This window comes from Lycorma delicatula, chromosome 12, assembly GCF_047948215.1.
Source record: "Lycorma delicatula isolate Av1 chromosome 12, ASM4794821v1, whole genome shotgun sequence".
In the NCBI taxonomy this organism is placed as follows: Eukaryota; Metazoa; Arthropoda; class Insecta; order Hemiptera; family Fulgoridae; genus Lycorma; species Lycorma delicatula.
In genome coordinates, this window is record NC_134466.1 from 60,450,606 (window position 1) to 60,472,413 (window position 21,808).

Here is a 21,808-nt window from a genome sequence, read left to right on the forward strand (position 1 = left end):
TTTCATTACATCGCTTTATATAATGGAATAAGCTAATAATATTATAAAAAGTATAATTTTTCATCAATATAATACACATTTTGATACACATAGTTGTTTTGACGAATTCGGCGCGAACCAGGTGGATGGACGAGTTAATCGAATACATACAGCAACTACGCTATCTGTTCCATTCACTGTACACAATCACTATCACATTCAGCTATTTTTTTATTTTATACTGTTAGGTTTTTTTTTACTATTATTTCCTTATTAATCTGAATTAATTAGTTTTAATTTTCAAGTTAATAGTTTTTATATTAAAACTATTTTTAATATAATGTATTTTTTAAATGTAATTAATAATTTTATCACACAAAAACAAACAAATAATAGGATTTAAAACTAACAGTTCGATTTGGTTCGCTTTTAATCTTCTATTAGAATTGGATTATCTTAAATAAATTTTAATGGTTTTCTGAGGAAAAGAAATTATGACTGTTAAAAAAATAATCAGGTATACTTAACAAGCTGTTAACTGCCACCTTGACTGGAGTTAAGTAGCGTTTAATGATTTTGTAGTCTAGGAACTCTTTATAACCTTATTTGAAAATATATAATTTCACATAATAAGTAAATATCCTCGATGAATCGGGAGCTAAAAAAAAAAAAAAAAATTAATTGGTTCTGAAACTTCTTCAAAATTTGTTGAAAAACAAAATGTTAAATTTCTCAGTAAACAAAACCTATCCATATTTAATTTATTCTGTAGTAAAAAGATTACTTAAATAATGACAATCTACCATCGTTTACGCTGTACTAAATATTTTACGATTCCATTTCAGTGTTACCGATATGTATGTCCGCTATAGACTAAAAAAGCTACTGGACCGATTTAAGCGCGGGGAAAAAGGAAGAAAGAGAAGAATAGGAAAAGGGAAACAGGGAAAAATCGGAAAAGGAAAAAATCAAAAAAAGGGGACAACGGGAAAAGAAAATTGAAAGGAGTAAAAGAAAAGTAGAAAGAGGAAGGGGAGGGAAATAAGGGAAAGATAAACGGGGTAAATGGAAAAACAACGTGATAAAATGAAAATGGGGAAAAGGAAATGGGGAAGGGAAGGGGAAAAGGATAAAATGGAAAGGTTAAATTTTGTGAAGTTCCGTAATGGTCATTTTATTAATGCTTTAATCTAACTTTCAATTGTGTTCAATTTAATCTATATTTACTCAAATCTAGCATAGTGAAGCATGCGAGTCTGCTAGTTCAAATTATTAAATTATTTAAGATAAAATACATAAAGAATATTTGTTTTAATAATACGTGATGAAAATAAAAGTTGTTGCCGTGTGTTGTCTAGCCAGCGTGTCGTTGCTGACAGTTATTTTGTAAACATTCCTCACTCCAACGGACTACGACGTTCAAGGTTAACAGAGTCTATCACTTTTATAGATCCCTTACGCAATAGCAGGATTGACTGTTATCTTATAAAACAAATTAAATAAAGTCAAAAATATAAAATAAAACATGCAACTTTACACTGTACTTTCACTTTTAACCGTCTGATGGTTTTTATTTATTTTTGAATTTGTTGTCGCCTTAAGAATTATTTTTATGTGCAAACTAAGAATGAAATATTAAAAAAACCATCTAATTCAAAGCGGAACCCAGTATCTTCAGTTTTTTTAATCTGATTAACCTTTTTATTTTTTTTTGTTTAACCTCCGGGACTACCGTCAGGTATTGCTTTAGTGGATGAAACGAATTATTTGTAGCGTGTGTTAAAACGGCATGCCTAACCGGGATTCGAACCCGGGACCTCTAGATGAAAGGCGGAGACGCTACCACTCGCGCCACGGAGGCCGACAATGAGGCTGGTTAACCTTTTTTTTTTGTAGCGTGTGTGAAAAATGCCATGCCTGACCGGGATTCGAACCCGGGACCTCCGGATGAAAGGCCGAGACGCTACCACTCGCGCCTCGGAGGCCGGCAGACTGGTTAACCTGTAGATTTATAAGATTACATCTAAACTGAAAAACGAGCCCCAGACTTCCAGCGTGGTTCTTTTTACAATTTTTTTATTATCAAGTTATTTACAGATGATTCTTACGTAAGTAAAATTTAACTGTGTGAGGAATAAATCGAGTCCGTTTCTAGTATTTATATGAATATAAGCGATCTGAAACAGAAGCATTACGCAAGTAATTCTGTGCGTCAATTTCTTAGTTGACGCAGTCAACCGTTATGAACAATGTTTTTTTTCTAAAATGATACTCGCGTAACCATATTATGTATGCTACGAAGCTGCGACCTTTCTCCAAGCTGAGTAAAACTCTTCAGACTATGATTAACGTTTTTTAATTGACAATACCCAAATAAGCATTTAACATATGAGCTAGCGTCCAAGCCAAGAATCGAACCCAAAACTCTCAGTATATGATTCGGTTGTTCTATTACGGAGGTGACAAAATAGATTAAAAAAACCCCAACAAAATCCGAGATCCGACAAAATTTAATTCCATGTCACTTAATGACTTTCAATATAATTTTTGGATTAAATTGTTTCATTCATTGAGAGCCAAGTATTATTTAAAAACAACGATATATATTTTAAAAGATCTAAATAATGTTAAATTAGGCTTTACATGTATAATAAAGTGCATTAATAATAGATCTGTGAGTGTATGTACGCGCGTACAACATACATTTGATTTGAATATTATAGACGGGCTTAACCGTAAAATATGGAGGTCGACTAGATATAACTGAAATTTAGATATAATACTAATTATTACTTCCTTACGTACCATTCCTGGTTTCTATAATCTATGTCATAAAAAATGTGGGTGGGGTGGCTCTGTTATTTACCTTTTTCAACTGATGACTATTAAAGTCATAAAGGACTGCGTTGTTACAAAATTTTCCAGATCCTAACCGGGTAACGAATTCGAAACTTTTAGTCTGGCAAGTAAGAAGCTACCTCTGTAACAGCGTGGAGGTCATGTTACATCTAAAAAAATTAATATATATGTTTTTTAATCCCTGATTTGATATTTAAACAAATAGAGTAATAATTACACAATTGTATATGCGCGCGCATATATACAATTGCGGGTCTGTATTTACATGTACTATATTTTGACCTTGATTACGTATATAAACTGATTATTAGATGTAATTTAAACTGATTTAATTTAAGCTGATTTGGAAGTCGAGAGTTACAGCGTTCAAGTCCTAGTAAAGCCAGCTATTTTTACACGGATTTGAATACTAGATCGTGGATACCGGTGTTCTTTGGTGGTTGGGTTTCAATTAACTACACATCTCAGGAATGGTCGAACTGAGACTGTACAAGACTACACTTCATTTACACTCATACATATCATCCTCTGAAGAATTATCTAAACGGTAGTTACCGGAGGCTAAACAGGAAAAAGAAAGAAAAGATGTAATTTAAAAAAAATTGAAAATTTCGTTTTAAATTCTTTGTGTATGGTTGGCTGTAATAATAATAATAATACATCCTTTTATAGTTTAAGTGAAAATTTATTCTCTTTAATATTTTATATAATTATAATTTGTGCAGAATTAATAATATATTTAAAAAATCTGACGTGGACACCGCATGACTTCCTTGTACGCCTATTAAATTACATATACACATTTTTTGCTGCACTTCATATAAACTTATTTCATTTGAAAGTGAGATACGATTCTCCAATTCTTTATTAAAGTGGATAGTTACACAATTGCTGAAATATTCGTTTTTATTCACATCAAATATTTATACAATTATTAATTCAACAATCTTACATGAAATAATAGGACGGAGTAAAATTCCTTTTATTATTCGTATTACTACATCAGTGTTATTCGTATCTTCGTGAGTTGCTGATTAACTAAAGTTTTAGATTTCTGTTGTGTCGTATAAACAAAAGTTAATAATAATTAAACTATTCCGTTTAGTGAACTCCTGTATACTGGTTACAAATGTTAATTTCGACCTAGCCGTGTAAAATATTCACATTTTATTATTGAATTATTTGCTGAATAATAAAAAATGAAAAAGAAATAATCATACAGGAAAAAGAAAGATAACATGAAGAAATATATCTCAAAAAAAGAGGAAGAAATGAATATGAAGGGGAAGAAAATGTTTAGAATACGGGAAGAATAACAAAAATTAGGAGAAGATGAAAGATTTAGATTTAGGAATGATAAAGAGGAAGAAAATGTTAAAACTAAAGAAACAATAAAAAAAAAAAAAAAAAGATTGAGAGATGGTAAATATGAAGAGGAAGAAAATGTTAAGACAAGGAAAGAATAAAAATATTAAGAGGGATGATGAATATAGAGAGAAAATTTGAAAAATAGAGAACGTGTACGCTAATTAAGAGCGGAAAAATTATATAAAACGAAAGCGCGATTAAATGATTGGCAACAAAAAACAATTAAACGAAATGATGATCAACTCCGACTGAAGGAGAATATTGTCCGATAATATAAGAGTAATGAACTAAAAAATTAGAATTATTTGCAATTTATTAAAGATCGGACACGTATGCCTCAGTGTATATGTTGTTCTTGTGTGGGACTATTTTTCAGTCACTCTGTAGTTAACTTTAATGTGGATAAAATTAAACAGAAAATTCCAGAATAATTAAACAGAAATTAAACTAGAAAATCCAAAAAATAATACGATTTTAAATTATAATTTTCAATTAATATTAAATAATCAGATGTTTCACCAACATCTATTACATATACAAATACGAGTAATGTGTATATATACGTATACGTATACATGTATATATATCGTATGTAATTCTTATTAAATTATATTTATACATTTTTAAAGTAACATTTTATTTCACTAATTATTTTTGTCACTTTTTATTTATTATCACTGAATTATTATGTATTGTAATTTTTTTTTACAATCACGGGTTAATTATATATTAAATCAATATATTTAAATTAAAAAAAAAAGGTAAAAAAAACAAATGGAGATGAAGTCTGATTCAAACCGATGTGCCTTCCCTTTAAGATCAAAATATTTTATTAATTAAAATTTTATTTTTAATTTCGATTACAATCAAAAAGGGAGGTGCACAACTAGATGTTACAACAGTGCTAAATCCAAAATTTCAACATCCTACGGCTAATCGTTTTTGAGTTATGTGATATACAATCGCACATACATACGTACTCGTACAGACGCCACGACGAAACTAGTCAAAATGGATTCAGGGATGGTTAAAATGGATATGTCCGTTGAAATCTGAAAACCGAAACGTATCGCAATTACAATACTTCCTTTACTTCGTACAATAAAGTAAAAATAATTTAATATTAGACAACGTACAATGGATGGTCTAATGTAAAAAAAAAAAAAAAAACTGATGGCGAATGAAACAGTTTGCGAACCAAATTTTAAATGGAATAATTTTTCATGATAATTTTGTTGTATAAAAGTAGCGGTGGAAGAAGTCTGTCGCTGACGATCGTTGCCGTAGTGAGGCGAAGCATCATGAGAGAAAAAATTAATGAAATCCGGCAACACTGTTGCACTTGTCGGCGGGAAGTCATGGTAGATTACTTATACGCATTATAATTAGTGCTTCGATGTAACAGTTATTTAACGTAACCTAATCCCACTTGTTCGTCGTCGAATTTGCATATTTCTATTGAGATATTTGTTATTACTGATTAAGGTGAGTTTTATTTTATATTTTTAATATTATTAATTTTTATATTATTACAATTTTTTATACTATAATTTGCATTTGTTTTATCCTTTGTTTGTATTATTCAAATAAAATACGAGTAAATTAAATAATCTTTTTAACAGAAATTCTTTAGTAAAAAGATTAGAATTACTGAAAAGAAACATACTTCAATATAACGTAAATGTAATTCAAGCTACCTTAAATAAAATTTCAGACTCCCAAGATTTTATTAAGTGCAATATTACATCCGAAAACCGTATTTATTCCGTTCTTTTACACACAATAAATAAACTGCATGTCATTGTACTTACTGAATTAATGTCTACTCAAATATTCTGTTTTTAAAATATTTATTAGATTAAAAATGTTAGAACCCAGTTTACACTCATTTGTACAATGAGATATATACAACAAATAATTCATTATGAGTTTTTATATTGTATCATTTTCCATATTTAATTTATCTGTTTTTAAGAATTAAAAAGAAAATCATAAAATTGTTGAAAATGTATATCGATATTTTTTTAGAGGAAAATGATTTTTAAGAAAAATTTAATGACCTTCCTTAGATCGATCGGTTGGTAAATTAATCGACTGATATACCGATAATTCTGGGTTGGAATCCCAGCATCATTCGGCATTCCTTATCAGTCACAAAATATCTCATAACTACTCATAAGTAATAATGTAAACAGAAATTACTCGTAAATTATACGAAGATTAATTTTTCCTTTAAAATATTCGGAACGAGCGTTAAAATATTTAAAATTTTATTCCTAACATTTAAAAAATATTTACCTATAATTTTTTTAATTGAATTTTCCTTTTAAAGTGTATTATAAGGCACAAAAAATCGCTTCAGTAGGTGACTGGATCAAACAACCTGCTAACATGTCGAAGGTTCTGGTTTGATTCCAGACACGGGTTCAATAATTCTTCTTATCAGCCATGATTCATCTAGTTAATTATGTGTTTAAGAAGGAATTATACATCGCAAATATATATGAAAAAACTGTTTTTCATTTTGAGGCATTCTGACCTCACTATTAGGTTTTATAGAAAATCTAAAATTATGAAGGATTCTGTGTGATCGGCCTGTTAGATCTTGAGATTATCCAGGATAAACTAATTGTGTCTTCATATAACTTACATAATGGTGTAAATTAAATTTAAATCTATGTAGACTGAATTTTTTTTATTATACTTGTTCGTTATTATTTTTTAAATTAATCTAACAGAGAAAAAAATCACATTAGTACATAGTTGGGTTCTATAACGATCGACTGATCTACTGAAGGTCTTGTGTTTGATTCTGAACTTGGGTTAGGCAATTTTATATGATCACCATTTCATCTCATTCATTACGTACAATAATAAACGACGCGAAATAAAGAAATTACAAAAAACTATGTTTCTTTAGCTGATCAAAGGAGCACTGCAATTTAAAAAAAATTAAGTAGCAAAATTTATCGATGTACTCGTATTTTCTAAATAAAATTCTATATGTTTAATTTTTTATTACTAAAAACGATTTTTCTCCTAAAAAAAAAATTTAAGCGAAAAGGACGATTACAGTGGTAGTTCAATTGCTAGAAAACCGACTAAAATACTGAAGGTTCTCGGTTTGATTCCAAGCATAGGTTTGCCTTTCCTCAGCAAATCAAGATCCATATAAATAATTACGCGTAAGTAAATACTTGCGCAGGAGTTATAAATTTAAAAAGTACGTAATTTCAACAGAGGATTGGAGACCTTTTCAGTTCGATTCCCAGCTTGTGGTGTTCTTTTTTTGTGGCTATTTATCACATTGGATATCATTAACTACACAGAAATAAAATTTGTCATCTTAATTTTTTTTTTTTTAATAATAAATGGGTATAAAAAAGCTTAGATCGCTGAAGGGGATTTACAGAAAAATAATATTTGCAGAATACTGAAATTCCGATATTAGAAATAGATTATCTTTATTTAAAAAAAAAAAAATAAATTAAAGAATAATTTTCGATTAAAAAGAAGGTATGTTTTTCGCAAAAAGAAAATTAGAGACCGGGTCCTGGGTTCGAATTCAGCTTGTGTTCATTAACTACTCAAAGTCATTATGTTATTATGAAAAAGTTGTAGAAAGCGTAGGATCACTAAAAAAGGGTATACTATAATAAATAAATTTTAAGGTACTGCATTTCTGAATCAGATAATGAACTATTTTCTAGAAATAAGTGAATTAAATTAAAATGTTCAGGTCATTGCTTTAAAATTAAACGAATCGCGAATGTTTGAATAATCGATTATAAAATATATATTTATTTCCAAAATAATTACTTCCATCCAAACATTTAAACGAAATTTTGGTTAATACGATGTCTGAAGTTTGGCATTTAAAAAAAATAATTTTTGTCCAGATAAATGTTTTTGTGTGTAGTTGCAGAGCTTGGGTTATTAATCCAAAGATATCAGATCCGAATCCTAATCAGACTCATTAAAAATGATTTATATTAATGTACATGTATCATTTACAATTTTTAGCTATATCTACGTATACCTCTCTCTCTCTCTCTCTCTCCCCGTATACCCACACACCATCACACACACACACACACACACACACATGTTATATATATATATATATAGATAGATAGAGAGAGAGAGAGAATAAAAATAATTTTTTCCACTTCATGATGGTAAAGCCTTTACTTTTTCATTAATATATATTTTTCTTAATTGTAGAGAATTTTAATTTTTCAGTAGGAAAAGAGCAGAGCTACCAATAAAATTTTAAGGAAGTTTATAAAAAAAATGAGAAAATTTTATCAGTCTTTATTTTTATATTACAAAGGTTTTGCTAAAACAGACTTCGAGTGAGAAAAAAATTATATATATATATATATATATATATATATATATATATATATATAATAAAATTTTGCGTGCGCACGTGTGTATACAAGTAAATAGATAAATAAATTAATGTATTATTTATTAACAGATAAGTTTACTGAAACTGAAAACTACTTCAAAATATATATTTATATGAAAAAATATCAAAAAATTCTTTATTAAAGAATTAGAGGATCGTATCTCACTTTCAAATGAAATAAGTTTAAATAAAGTGCAGCAAAAAATGTGTATATGTAATTTAATAGACGTGAAAGGAAGTCATGTTGTGTCCACATCAGATTTCTTTTTTAAATTGACAGTGAGGTGGTTTAATATTTTCGTACGTAAAAATTAACTGGATTCGGATCCAGAACCTTTTGGATATAAGTCAATTTCGTGATACATTTAATCTGATAAAGTAAAATGAAATGTACATTGTTTTGTCAACCAGAACGGTAGTAATAAAAAAACCCAGAAAATTGAGTCCTGGAGCCATTTCAATATGTATTATGCGTTGACTGTTAGGTAAGCATGTCAATTGACCTGACAATTTCTAATGCAGTAAATTTTCTCCAAAAAAAGTACTCTTCCCGTACATTTTTTGGGTCGGTGAAATCAAAGAATGGATTTGTGATGTACAACAAGTATTTTGTTAAGTTTTGAGTCTGTTGTGTAATTAAGGAATAATGGAGTTAAATAAAAATATTGTGTGTGTGCGCACGCGCACACACACAATATTTTTATGTAACACTTACTCGTATTTATTGTTAAAATGGGTGACGTTGCATCTGATGTTCGTCTGAATTCCGTTCTTTTTATACAGTAAATAATTCTAGGTTCGATTTCCGGTTACGCTTGGCATTTATTATCAAAATTCATAACATGAAAAAATAAAAAAAAAACAATGTAAAAAATGCGTGATAGTAACTGACGTTTGTCGGCCTCCGTAGTGACCGTGTCTCGGCCTTTTATCCTGAGGTCCCGGGTTCGAATCCCGGTTAGGCATGTCATTTTCACACGCTACAAAATTGTGCCATTTGATCTCATCCTGTGAAGCAGTACATAACGGATGCCCTGAGTAAACGAAAAAAAAATGTATACTTTGTATGTTGTCAATACGAGTAAAATAAATTAATTAAAAAAAAAAACTAGTTGTAAATATTCGTTTAATTTAGTGTGAGATAACTTTTTAAATCATACTGCAATCATAGACAGAACTGCTCGCCGACGCGCTGCTACAATTCCCGCCTTGTTATGACACGTACAAGGTTAAACTGAGTTCAAGGTTAAACTACAATGCCGTCCCTTACACCACTGCGTAAAGCACATTTTAACTATAATAATTATTTACGAGTTTATAACGCTGAATAAAATAAACCGTTCGATTCATTTCTTTCTCATACACCGACTTTTTATTTATTTATTTATTTTTTAAAATTTTTATTTATTTTTGTTTTTAATTAATTTTTATTTATTTATTTTTTTATTTATTTTATATTTTAAATACACGTATAAGCAGCATGGATGTAAGATGATGGGTCGAAGCCGATAATATCGAACCTTGGTTCTTAAATGTTCTTTTTTTTTTTAAGTAGGTTTAAATAAATTTAACTGTTTGGAGACCAAATTGATTCTAAACGAAGTATTTTATAAATATTACAAATGCAATTGTGTTTTGAAATGTGATCATGTTATGAAAGTCGAACCCAGGATCTTCCACTTAAGCTGTTTTTAATAGTGATACTCGGATATTCATTACGAATAGAACTACAGCTTCTGTAGATATACAGCCTTCGCTGCGGTGAAAGAAGTGAAGGTGTCATTTGTACGACTGAACTTCATTTCCGTTTCGACGCAATATTTTGTATTTATCTGGCCGTTTGATACTTTTATTTACTAGAACCTTAAATGTAATCGAATTAATTACGAATTTTCAGATTTTTTTTTTTATCCTTATTGCTTTATTTCATTTTATATAAATTAGTTTACAACATTCTATCATATTAAAAATTGGCCGATCAGTTGATATAGTTGTTAGCTTCTAAATCTGCTGGTCTCGGGTTTGATTCTGGGTAAGAATTTGGCTTTTTTTAAAGTATCTCACTAATATTATCTACCTCATATTTCTCGCTCGTTAAAATACACGTGTAGGATAATACGAGGTCGTATTGTAAATAACGTTGGAAAAAATAGATCTGTTATTATTTAATATTATGTTTGTTTATATATTACTTTACAAAACGGATAAACGTTATCGTAATATTTTTATTATACCTATTGAAATTAAATAGTATTTTAATAAAATGTAATTCGTATAAAATAATGGACTAATCTTTATTTAATTTAATTATGTCAGATGTATATATAAGAAAAGGACTATAATTTTTACCTCGCATACCAATAATGACCGTTATGTTTAGGGTTATATTTGAATTGTATCACGCGTGATGTCCGACGCTAGCCACCAGCCAGATGCGAAGAAAGACAGCTGGCCGTTCTGTTCACCATCATCCCCCCCCCCCCTCTAGACTCACACCATCTTCGCATTAATCATCGACTGACAAATCTTTTCACTTGACATTCCACAAAAAATTAAACAAAAAAAAAAAATAATTACCTCTAAAATTCGTCTTTACAAAATACTCCTCCCATCAGCGTATGATCTATACAATTTTATAAATTATAATATTTATCATCGGCTATTGAACTATTTTTTTTTGTATTTATTAAAATATTTATTACTATAAAAAAATATTTTATTACATTTATTTATCATCAAACAATTTGTTTTAATCACAATCTTATTATTTTTTTTAAATTAGCGCAAATAATGTATTTTCAATAAATTAAATAAAATTCTACCTTCAAAACTAGATTAAACTAATATACCGACTGTACACGAGTGATGAAGCTTTCTATTATTTAATCAAATGTAATGTTTCATCTGGATAGAACTATACGTGTACTGTCTTCATCAGTAATCCAAGAATTCACACGTACACGTACATGCACGCGCAAAGGGAGAAATCTGTTACCAGATAATTACAATTTTTAATTTTTATTAAAATAACGTTTACTTCTTAACAAATGTTATATATTCATAAATAAATGCATGGAAACATCAGAATATTTAATTTACTAAACAATTTACACGAATCTCATTTACCGGTACAAAACAAAGTTCTGGTAGCCCATTTTAGTATATTTTTTTTTTACTTTTTCAAGTAATCACAAAACAAAATGTAGTATTATATTTTAGACAAGGTATACATAAACGTAATAAATGATAACGATGATACAAGATTAGCATTTTATTAAAACACTTGAAAGAGCAATACAGTGTGATTTGACTCGATTGTAAATGAAATCGGTTTAGTCATCTCATGAAAATTTGCTACGTAATTAGACGGTCCAAACATTTTACATAATGTATAACAGAAAATGTTACTATTAAAAGGAATAATATTTATGTAATTAGCATATTATTTCTTACTGAGAAGTGGATCGCACAAACTTTAACCTTATTTAAAGCTAAAGTTAGGATTTGCATGGCGGGTCGGTAACTTTATGTAAGAATTCAATTTCCACGATGAGGTTTACAAAGTTTTATTCTGTTTTGCTCGATCTATCTGAAAATTGTCCGGAGTGCGAGGTGGAAGAGACCACCCAACATGTGTTGTTTTTTGTCCACGATTCGCCATAGAGCGTAGAGAGATGCTCGGCAACCTGAGACGTGAGCACATGTTCCGCCCTGAAGATACCCTACGAATCTTATTAGAAGTGAGGCACAGTGAAAGACTGTGGAAAGATTCGTCAGGACGGTCATGAGGAAGCTGCAATTATATGAAGAGTTCCGCAGAGGAGAATGGCGCCGGAGGGCGCAGGGGCGGAAAAGTTCTCGGCTGAGTGCCTAGGGGGTCGCCTGGGTGGGATGAGGCCGGGCACATTCTGCTCGTGCGTCTGATGGTGGCCACTGATAAGTCGTGTGACTATTTGAGATATTTGTCTTGACTGCTGTGGGTGTTAGAAGCTTTGTCCTGTTTTCTGCAGGGTTCTTGTGTGATGTTGTCGGTGTTTGTAGCTGACGTGCTGTATGTGTTGCTTCAAGTAGTGTTGTTTGTGTGGTGTGTGACATTTGTCGATTTGTTACGACTGTGTTTGTGGACTATTCCCCTTTCTTTTGTTGAAATGTTTCTATAAGCAGTCCCAGGAAGGGGGAAGCCAGGAGTGGAGGTTTAGTCGGTAGTGCGCAGGTATACATACGCCCTTGGTTATAACTGGCGGAACCTGTTAGCGAGCCCGACACTGCTTAGGCGTCCGTAAATGGGGTTCCTCCACGACTAATTAATGATTAGTGATAGACTAGTATAGATTAGTGCGTAGGGTAAGTTGGTTAATTTGTATTTATAATTATAAGTGGCAAACGTTTTTGTTATTATTAATATCACCCGATATTACCATTTAGATTTATTTATTATACAAATATACTCATAATTTAACCAAATTTAACCTACGCTCGCTTTGATCGCTAAACTTGACTAATTAACAGAGTAATGTTTTGAGTATTTAAACAAAAATTATAGTATAGGTTATTATTACCCACCGGGTTGGTCTAGTGGTGAACGCGTCTTCCCAAATCAGCTGATTTGGAAGTCGAGAGTTCCAGCGTTCAAGTCCTAGTAAAGCCGGTTATTTTTACACGGATTTGAATACTAGATCGTGGATATCGGTGTTCTTTGGTGGTTGGGTTTTTAATTAACCACACATCTCAGGAATGGTCGAACTGAGAATGTACAAGACTACACTTCATTTACACTCATATACATATCATCCTCTGAAGAATTATCTAAACGGTAGTTACCGGAGGCTGAACAGGAAAAAGAAAGAAAAGAAAAAGAGTATAGGTTATATTGGTTTTTAATATCAGAATAGATTTTAAATACATTCAAATGTTAAAATAGGTCTAGATTCGATCAATTATAGATTTGAAAATATTTTCAAACTGCGGTTACCACCGAAAGTGCGCAAGTGCCAATTTACTTTTGTAATTTTTTAAGTTACAATGAAATACTTACTTTTAGTAATACTTTACAATGTTACTGATCATATTAAAGACCGTTTAATTTTTTCTCTTACAGATGCGAAAGGACTGCCACGATTTCCTACATGTAATCGCAGCACGATGCCTTTCAATGCACGATTATTGGTAAAGATAATGTTCGGAAATTTCAGGATTTATTCTATTTTTCTAAATTCTATTCTTCCCTTAAAAAGGCGAAGGCTTAAGAATTAACAGTAACAAGGTAAGCAGTTTACAGTTAAAATCTCATTCAGACAGCTAAAAAGTTAATGATACGTCAACAAAGATTTTTAGATGTGGTTACGAATTACTAAATTCTTGTAAATAACTTTTTAAAAACGTGAAGAAATCTTAGAAAACAAAGGCGGAGATAGAAAAATGTGAAACACCAGTAAAAGAAGTATTATTCGTTTTTTGGGTACTTTTTCGTTTCTCCCCCTCCCCAAAAAAAGTTTCCACATTTTTCACCTGGAAATAACTCAAAATAAAAGGAAATATTGATATTAACAACCTGGTAGAAGAAAAAACCCAATATAACCATTTATTTTATAAATATAATCTAACAAAGTTAACCTACGCGTGCTTCACTTGCTAACCTTGACTAATTAACAGTAATGTTTTGTGTATTTAAATAATAAATTCAGTAATTATTGGAATTATTTATGATAATCAAAACATTACTGTTAATTAGTCAAGGTTAGCGTGCAAAGCGAGCGTTCGTTAAGTTTGTAGTATGTTAAGTTGAAATATCGATCCTTTTTCGGTAAGGGGGTACCACATTTTTCCTTTTTTTATTTCCTTGTACAAAGTAAAGGTAGTATTGTGATCGCGAAAAATTTCGGTTTTCAGATTTTAACGGAAATATCTATTTTGATCATCCTTGAATCCATTTTGACTAGTTACCGCGTGACGTCTGTACGTATGTATGTATCTCTCATAACTCAAAAACGATTAGTCGTAGGATGTTGAAATTTTGGATTTAGGACTGTTGTAACATCTAGTTGTGCACCTTTCCTTTTGATTGCAATCGACTGAACCAGTAATAAGCCCTTATTGAGAGCCTTTCAACGATATATCATAAGTGGTACTTATTTTTATTGGTTCTACAGTTATAGTCAAATAAATTTTTTATTAATGACATATTTGGATCTTACAAGGGGAAGGCAGATCGGGACGAATCCCACTTTACACACACATATATATATATATTTAAACTTTTTTTTAATTTAAATATTTTGATTTATAATAATTATTAACCTCCGATTGTAAAAAAATTACGATAAATAATAATTCAATAATAGTAATAAAAAAAAGATATTAGCAGTTATGAATGAAATAAAAATTAATGTACTTTTATTTAAAAAAAAAAAAATGTGCATATGTAATTTAGTAAGCGTACAAGGAAGTCATGTGGTGCTCAGATCAGATTCAAATGACTGAAGACAAAAAAAAAAAATTCTAATACAACTACTCCAAATAGTTTAAGTTGATTGACGTATTCACTCAACCTTTGGTTTTAAAACCGATCAAAATATTGAGCTAATAGTTTTATTAATAATTCCAGTTTGTTTATTGTTAATGGTTTGTTTATTTATCCTGTTGACGAATCCATTTGAGTATTAACATTAAAAAATGTAGTACAAATGATTAATATATAAATCCAACCTAATGTTTCTACTATATTATTTTAGTAATTCAACTTATCCTTTTCATCGCTACTATTATCAGGAGTACTATTATAATTCTCCCATTAAAATTCTGTATAATTAATTTCATGAGTTTTTTATATCATAAATAACAGAAAATTTTTTGTTTTTTAAGTAAATATGATTTAATCAAATTAGGTAAAGTAAAGTATTATTTAAATATGTTTTAAAATAATTCATCATTTCTTATTGCTTAAATTAGTCTAAAACTATTAGGGAATGACTTAAGACTAAAACTGTAACAAAACATCACTAAATTTCAATTACCACTTACAACAGCATTTCAAAAGTGTATTAATTAAAAAGAAAACTGTTCTAGTGATTTCTTGACACAATGTCAAAAAGCCACTCATACAAAAAGAAGTATGATAATTTTATAAGACTATGTAAACTTTTTTTAAAAAAGAAGGAATAAAAGCCAAAACAAAAAATGGAAGCGGCTTATCATTTTAAAGAAACAGTTACAATAAAACATCCTTATCCAAAAAATCAAAATTAACACAATAAAAAGCAATAGCTTTGCCTGAAGTCTTATGCAGTTTGGAAGGCCTACAGAATTTCTTAGGAAAAATCTAGTAAAAGTAAAAAAATAACTTTATGAAAAGTACAAAATAAGCTAGTTCAAAGAAATTGGAAAAGATCTAAAATTATTAAACATTTACAATGAAATAATTTTTGACAAATAAAATTAGTAGATGAATCTAAATTTTCAAAGAAACAGAAAAGGAAAAGTGAATGAACCTAACAAGGAAAGAGAAGGTAAAGGAAAGAATTTTAGAAAAGAAAGAAGTCAGGACAGGATGCGTGATCTTTAGGAGGTCAATCACAAGCAAAAAAATAAGAAAAGAAAAAGATTTTCATGAAGAAAACTATTTAGTAATAGAAGACAATTATACTGGTAGAAATGTTTAAATAGACAATCTCATTTTAAAATAGCTAGCAACTATATCATGTGCAGCTTCAATTACGATGTGTTATTTTGGGGGGGGGGGGGAGAGAATACTTGCTTTTATTACATTTAAATATGTATGTGATATAAACATTACATATTTATATGAATGTATAGGCAGCTTTTAATTACATACATACACTCACAAAAATGTATTGTGTGTTCAAAATGCACATGCATGGGCACACACACACACACACAAACGCAATAAATATATTACACATCTTCTTAAATTATAACAAACTTTAAATAACTTTTCATAAACCATATCTCTACCCACATTAGGGATAATTGAAAAATATTTAATGAAAAGGGTTATGATACATCATTTTAAAGAGCATCGAAAAACAAAAGTTTTGATATAAAAATGATCCTACAACTCTGATTAAAATGAAGGCCATTTAATACCTTTGTGTACTACTTTTGTTAATATAAAATATTATTATTGAAAGAACTTACCTAGTTTATATGCCAAAATTCTTTTCTAAACGATTGTTTATATTCATATAAAATACTCCTATGTATACTGAATACGGTAATTACAAATAATCTATAAACGAAATTTGATACTGTTTTAAAAACGCCACTACAGTTCGCAAAGAAATAAATATTATTTACTGATTTGACAACGTTAATAATACTTAGATTAATAAGTTATCAGAAAGAAAATATTACAATGTCAGTTTTGTTTATTTTCACTACATCGCTTTATACATTGGAAGCAGCTAATAATATTATAAAGTGATATAATTTTTCATCAATGTAACACATAGTTTGACACTGTTGACAAAACACATTCATATTTTGACACTGTTGTCAAGTTGTTTTGACGAATAAGGCGCCAAACCGCCTGGGATGGACGTGTGAAGAATACACTTAGCAGTTACGTAATCATCACTACTCAAAGTTACCACAATTTTAATTTTTTTCCACTATATCGTTCAGAAGCCACCTTTTTATTTTATACTGTTAGATTTTTTTTTTTACTATTATTTCCTTATTAATCTGCATTAATTAGTTTTAATGTTCGAGTTAATAGTTTTTATATTAAAATACTTTTAAACTATTATCAATATAATAAATTTAAAAATGTATTTTTTAAATGTGTAATTAATTTTTTTTTTTACAAAAAAAAAAAACAAGGATTTGTAACTGACAGTTCGATTTGGTTCGCTTTTAATTTAAAAAACTCTTAACTAGAATTCTATACAGAAGAATTGAGAGGAGAGTGGAAAGAAGTGTTAGGAGAAGACCAATTGGTTTTAAGAAAAGTATAGGGACAAGGGAAGCAATTTTAGGGCTCAGATTAATAGTAGAAGGAAGATTAAAGAAAAACAAACCGACATACTTGGCATTTATAGACCTAGAAAAGGCATTCGATAACGTAGACTGGAATAAAATGTTCAGCATTTAAAAAAAATTAGAGTTCAAATACAGAGGTAGAAGAACGATTGCTAACATTTACAGGAACCAAACAGCAACAGTAATAATTGAAAAACATAAGAAAGAAGCCGTAATAAGAAAGGCAGTCCGACAAGGATGTTCCCTATCGCCGTTACTTTCTAATCTTTACATAGAACTAGCAGTTAACGATGTTAAAGAACAATTCAGATTCGGAGTAACAGTACAAGGTGAAAAGATAAAGATGATACATACAGGGAAAAATCGGAAAAGTAAAAAATCAAAAAAGGGAAGAAGGAGAAAACGGGAAAGGAAGAGGGAGGGAGATAAAAGGAAAGAGAAACTGGGAAAAGGAAAAGGGAACGTGATAAAATTAAAATTGGGAAGCGGGAAGGGAAAAGTTAAAGAGAGAAAGGGTAAAAAGGAAAGGTTAAATTTTGTATTTTTCCGTAATGATCATTTTGTTAATGCTTCTAACTTACAATTGTGTTCTTATATATATATACTGAAATCTAGCGTAGTGAAGCATAGTCTGCTAGTTAAAATTAATAAATTATTTAAAACAGATAAGAATATTTGTTTTAATAATGCGTGATGAAGAGATAAAAAAAAGTTGTTTGCAGCGGTGTCTAGCCGGCTTTCGTTGTTTTGTAAACATTCCTCACTCCACCGACTACGAAAGTTCAAGGTTAACACAGAGTCTAGTGCTTTTATAAATCTCTTACGCAATAGCAGGATTGATCTTATAAAACAATTAAATAAATTCAAAAATTTTTGGATTAAATTGTTTTATTCATTTAGAGCCAAGTATTGATTAAAAACGACGAAATGTATTTTTAAATATCTAAATAAAATAAAATTAGGCTTTACATGTATAATAAAGTGAATTAATAAATAGATCTACGGGTGTATGTACGCGCTTACACACATACTATATATATATTTTTTTAATTCCTGATTTGATGTTTAAAAAATATAGTAACACTTAATAACAAAATTGTATGTGCGCGCGCGTGCGGGTCCGTATTTACATCTACTATATCTTGAGCTTGATTACGTATATAAAATAAATATTATATGTAATTAAATAATAAGTAAAAATCTCGTTATAACCCCTTTGTATATGGTTGGCTGTTGTAGTAATATGTCCACTTATAGTTTAAGGGAAAATTAATTCTCTTTAATATTTTATCTAATTATAAGTTCGGCAAGATTGATAGTAAATTTTAAAAACAATTAAATATTAGAGGACGTGTAACCGATGGTCAAATGTAAAAAACAATTGACGGTGAAAGAAACAGTTTGCGAACCGAATTTTAGATGTAATAATTTTTCATTTTTTGTTGTTGTTTAAAACAAGTGGTTTTGTGTCTTTCGATGACTATCGATGTCGGTTGATTCCGTCTGGGCGGGGGGAAGATGGAGAAGCGCATCATGAGTGTAAACTAACGAAATTCACCGAGATGTTTTGTCTCGTAGTTAGTTATTGGCGGGAATTATCGGTAGATAGGCGACTGAATACGTAGTGCAATTACTGCCTTCACATAGTGTTTAGTCTAACCTAATCCACATGTAACGTTAACCAAATTTCATCTTTTTATTGAGATATTCCTTATTACTGATTTAAGGTGAGTTTTATTTATTTTGTTAATATTATTACAATTTTTTAAACAATAATTGGCAATTGTTTTATTCTGTGTATGTATTATTCAAATTATTTATTAGATTAAAAATGTTAGATTCCGTTAGAAATGTTAACGCCGATTGATTTTTACAAAATAAATTAATAAATTGAATAATAATAAATAAATAAAGAGAAACAACTTATATGGTTGTATTTTAGGTTATTTGGCCATTAACGGTGTATATATTTAACTAAACTGATATAAGCAAAAGGTATTTCGTGAGTGATATATTAGATATATTAAGTTTTAAGTCTGGTAACGAGAATAAATCGTGCTAAGCGAGAAAATAATTCGCATCTGTATCGTTATAAAGAATATTTTGATTGACTGGAGGTCCTGGGTTCGACACCCAAAATAGCTTACCGTTTCTTCACCGATTTCAGTTAATGTTAAATATTCATAAATGAATGTATTCTCGGGAATAACACAAAAATTTGAAAAAAATAATTTTTGATAGGAAAGAAAGCTACAAATAATCATTTTAATAAATTCGTAAAAATATTTTTAGAAATCTATCGGCGTATTTTTTATTTAACATATATATTTAACAATAATTAATCGTAAGAAAAGAAAAAAAACATCGGTAGCGAGTTTGTAGAAGGCGACCGATATTTATAATTTATGTGAGGTTCTGAGTTCGACACCGAGTAATTGTCATATATCATAATAATTATGCGTACATAGTATTTAAAGCAGAAATTATTCGTAAAAAGTACGACATATATACAACAAACAGTTCATTAAAAATTTTTATATTTAACATTTCCCGTGTTTAATTTATATTTTTTAAGCTAAATTAAAAAAAAACACAACATTGTTGAAAATGTATAGTCGATCGTTCTTTTAGAGGAAAACTATTTTTAAGAAAGATATAACGACCCTCCTTAGATCGATCGGTTGATAAATTAAGCGACTGATATACCGATAATCCTACGTTCGAATCTCGGCATCGTTTGGCATTCCTTATCGGTTACAGTTCATATAATTCTTTACGTACAATTATAAACGACGCGAAATAAAGAAATTACAAAAAAAAAACTGTTTCTTTGGCTGATCAAAGGAGTACTGAAATTAAAAAAAAATTGAAGTAACATAATTTAACGATGTACTCGTATTTTCGAAATAAAATTCTATACGCGTAATTTTTTATTACTACAAACGACGTTGTAACTTTTCTTCTCGTCGGGAAAAATCTTTGGATCAGACTAATTGCGGGGCCTTTTATCCGGAGGTCCCGGGTTCGAATTCCGATGAGGCATGGCATTTTCCTCCGCTACAAAATTGCCATCTCATCTCATCCTGTGATGCAATACATAACGGTTGGCGCTGTGGAAATGAAAAAAATTGTACATACTTTGTATGTTGTCAATACGAGTAAAATAAATTAATAAAAAAAAGCTGGTTATTTAGTGTAACATAACTTATATAAATCATACTGCATCATCTGCGGAACTGCTCGGCGACGGCTGTCTACAATCCCGTTGCTACGAGTGGTACCCCCACCCTTCACAACAGCTGTGTTGAAGGTTAAACTGCATAAAGCAATTTTAACAGTATAATAATTAACGAATTTATAATACTGACTAAAATAGAGCCTTTCGGTTCATTTTTTTTTCTCACACCACCCGGCATTTTTATTTTTTTTTTATCATTTTTATTTATTTATTTTGTATTTTAAATACACGTATAAGCAGCACGGATGTAAGTCAATAATATCGAAACTTAGTTCTTCAATATCCTTTTTTGTTTTTTTTAATTAGCTCTAAATAAATAAATTTAACTGTATGGAGACTAAATTGATTCTAGGCGAAATATTTTATAAATATTATAAATGCGATTATGTTTTGAAAAGGATTATGTTGTGAGAGTCGACCTAGGATCTTCAACTTAGATTTTTTTTAATATTGATACTCGGATATACATTACGAATTGTTTTAACTATTGTTTTTTTATCGTTAATAAACAGTATTTTTGAATGAAACTGTGTTAAATAAAGTAAAACTCTGTTTTGGGGGAAGATCAAGTCTATTCTTTAACGTTATGTAATATTTATTTTAACGTTAAGTATGTGATTTTGTGCGGAAACGAAGAATCGAAATCGCGACTTTCAATTTGTCAGTCTTTTTTTTTTTTAAACTGAGAATCGAACCTCCAGATTTTCATTATTTAAATCCTTTTTCTTTCGTTTTTAATCTTTTTACGAACTTATTTTTAAAAAACTTACATCAGAAAAATTGAACTCTGTGGTAATCAAATTGAGTTTAAATTTTTTTTTTATAACGATTATGCGTGCAATTGATAACAACTCTATAATCGAATCTTCAATTTAATTTTTTTTTTTTAACGCATAAAACTCCCTACAAGTATTACATATATGGAGTGATTCCCGAGCTGTAACCGTACCCTA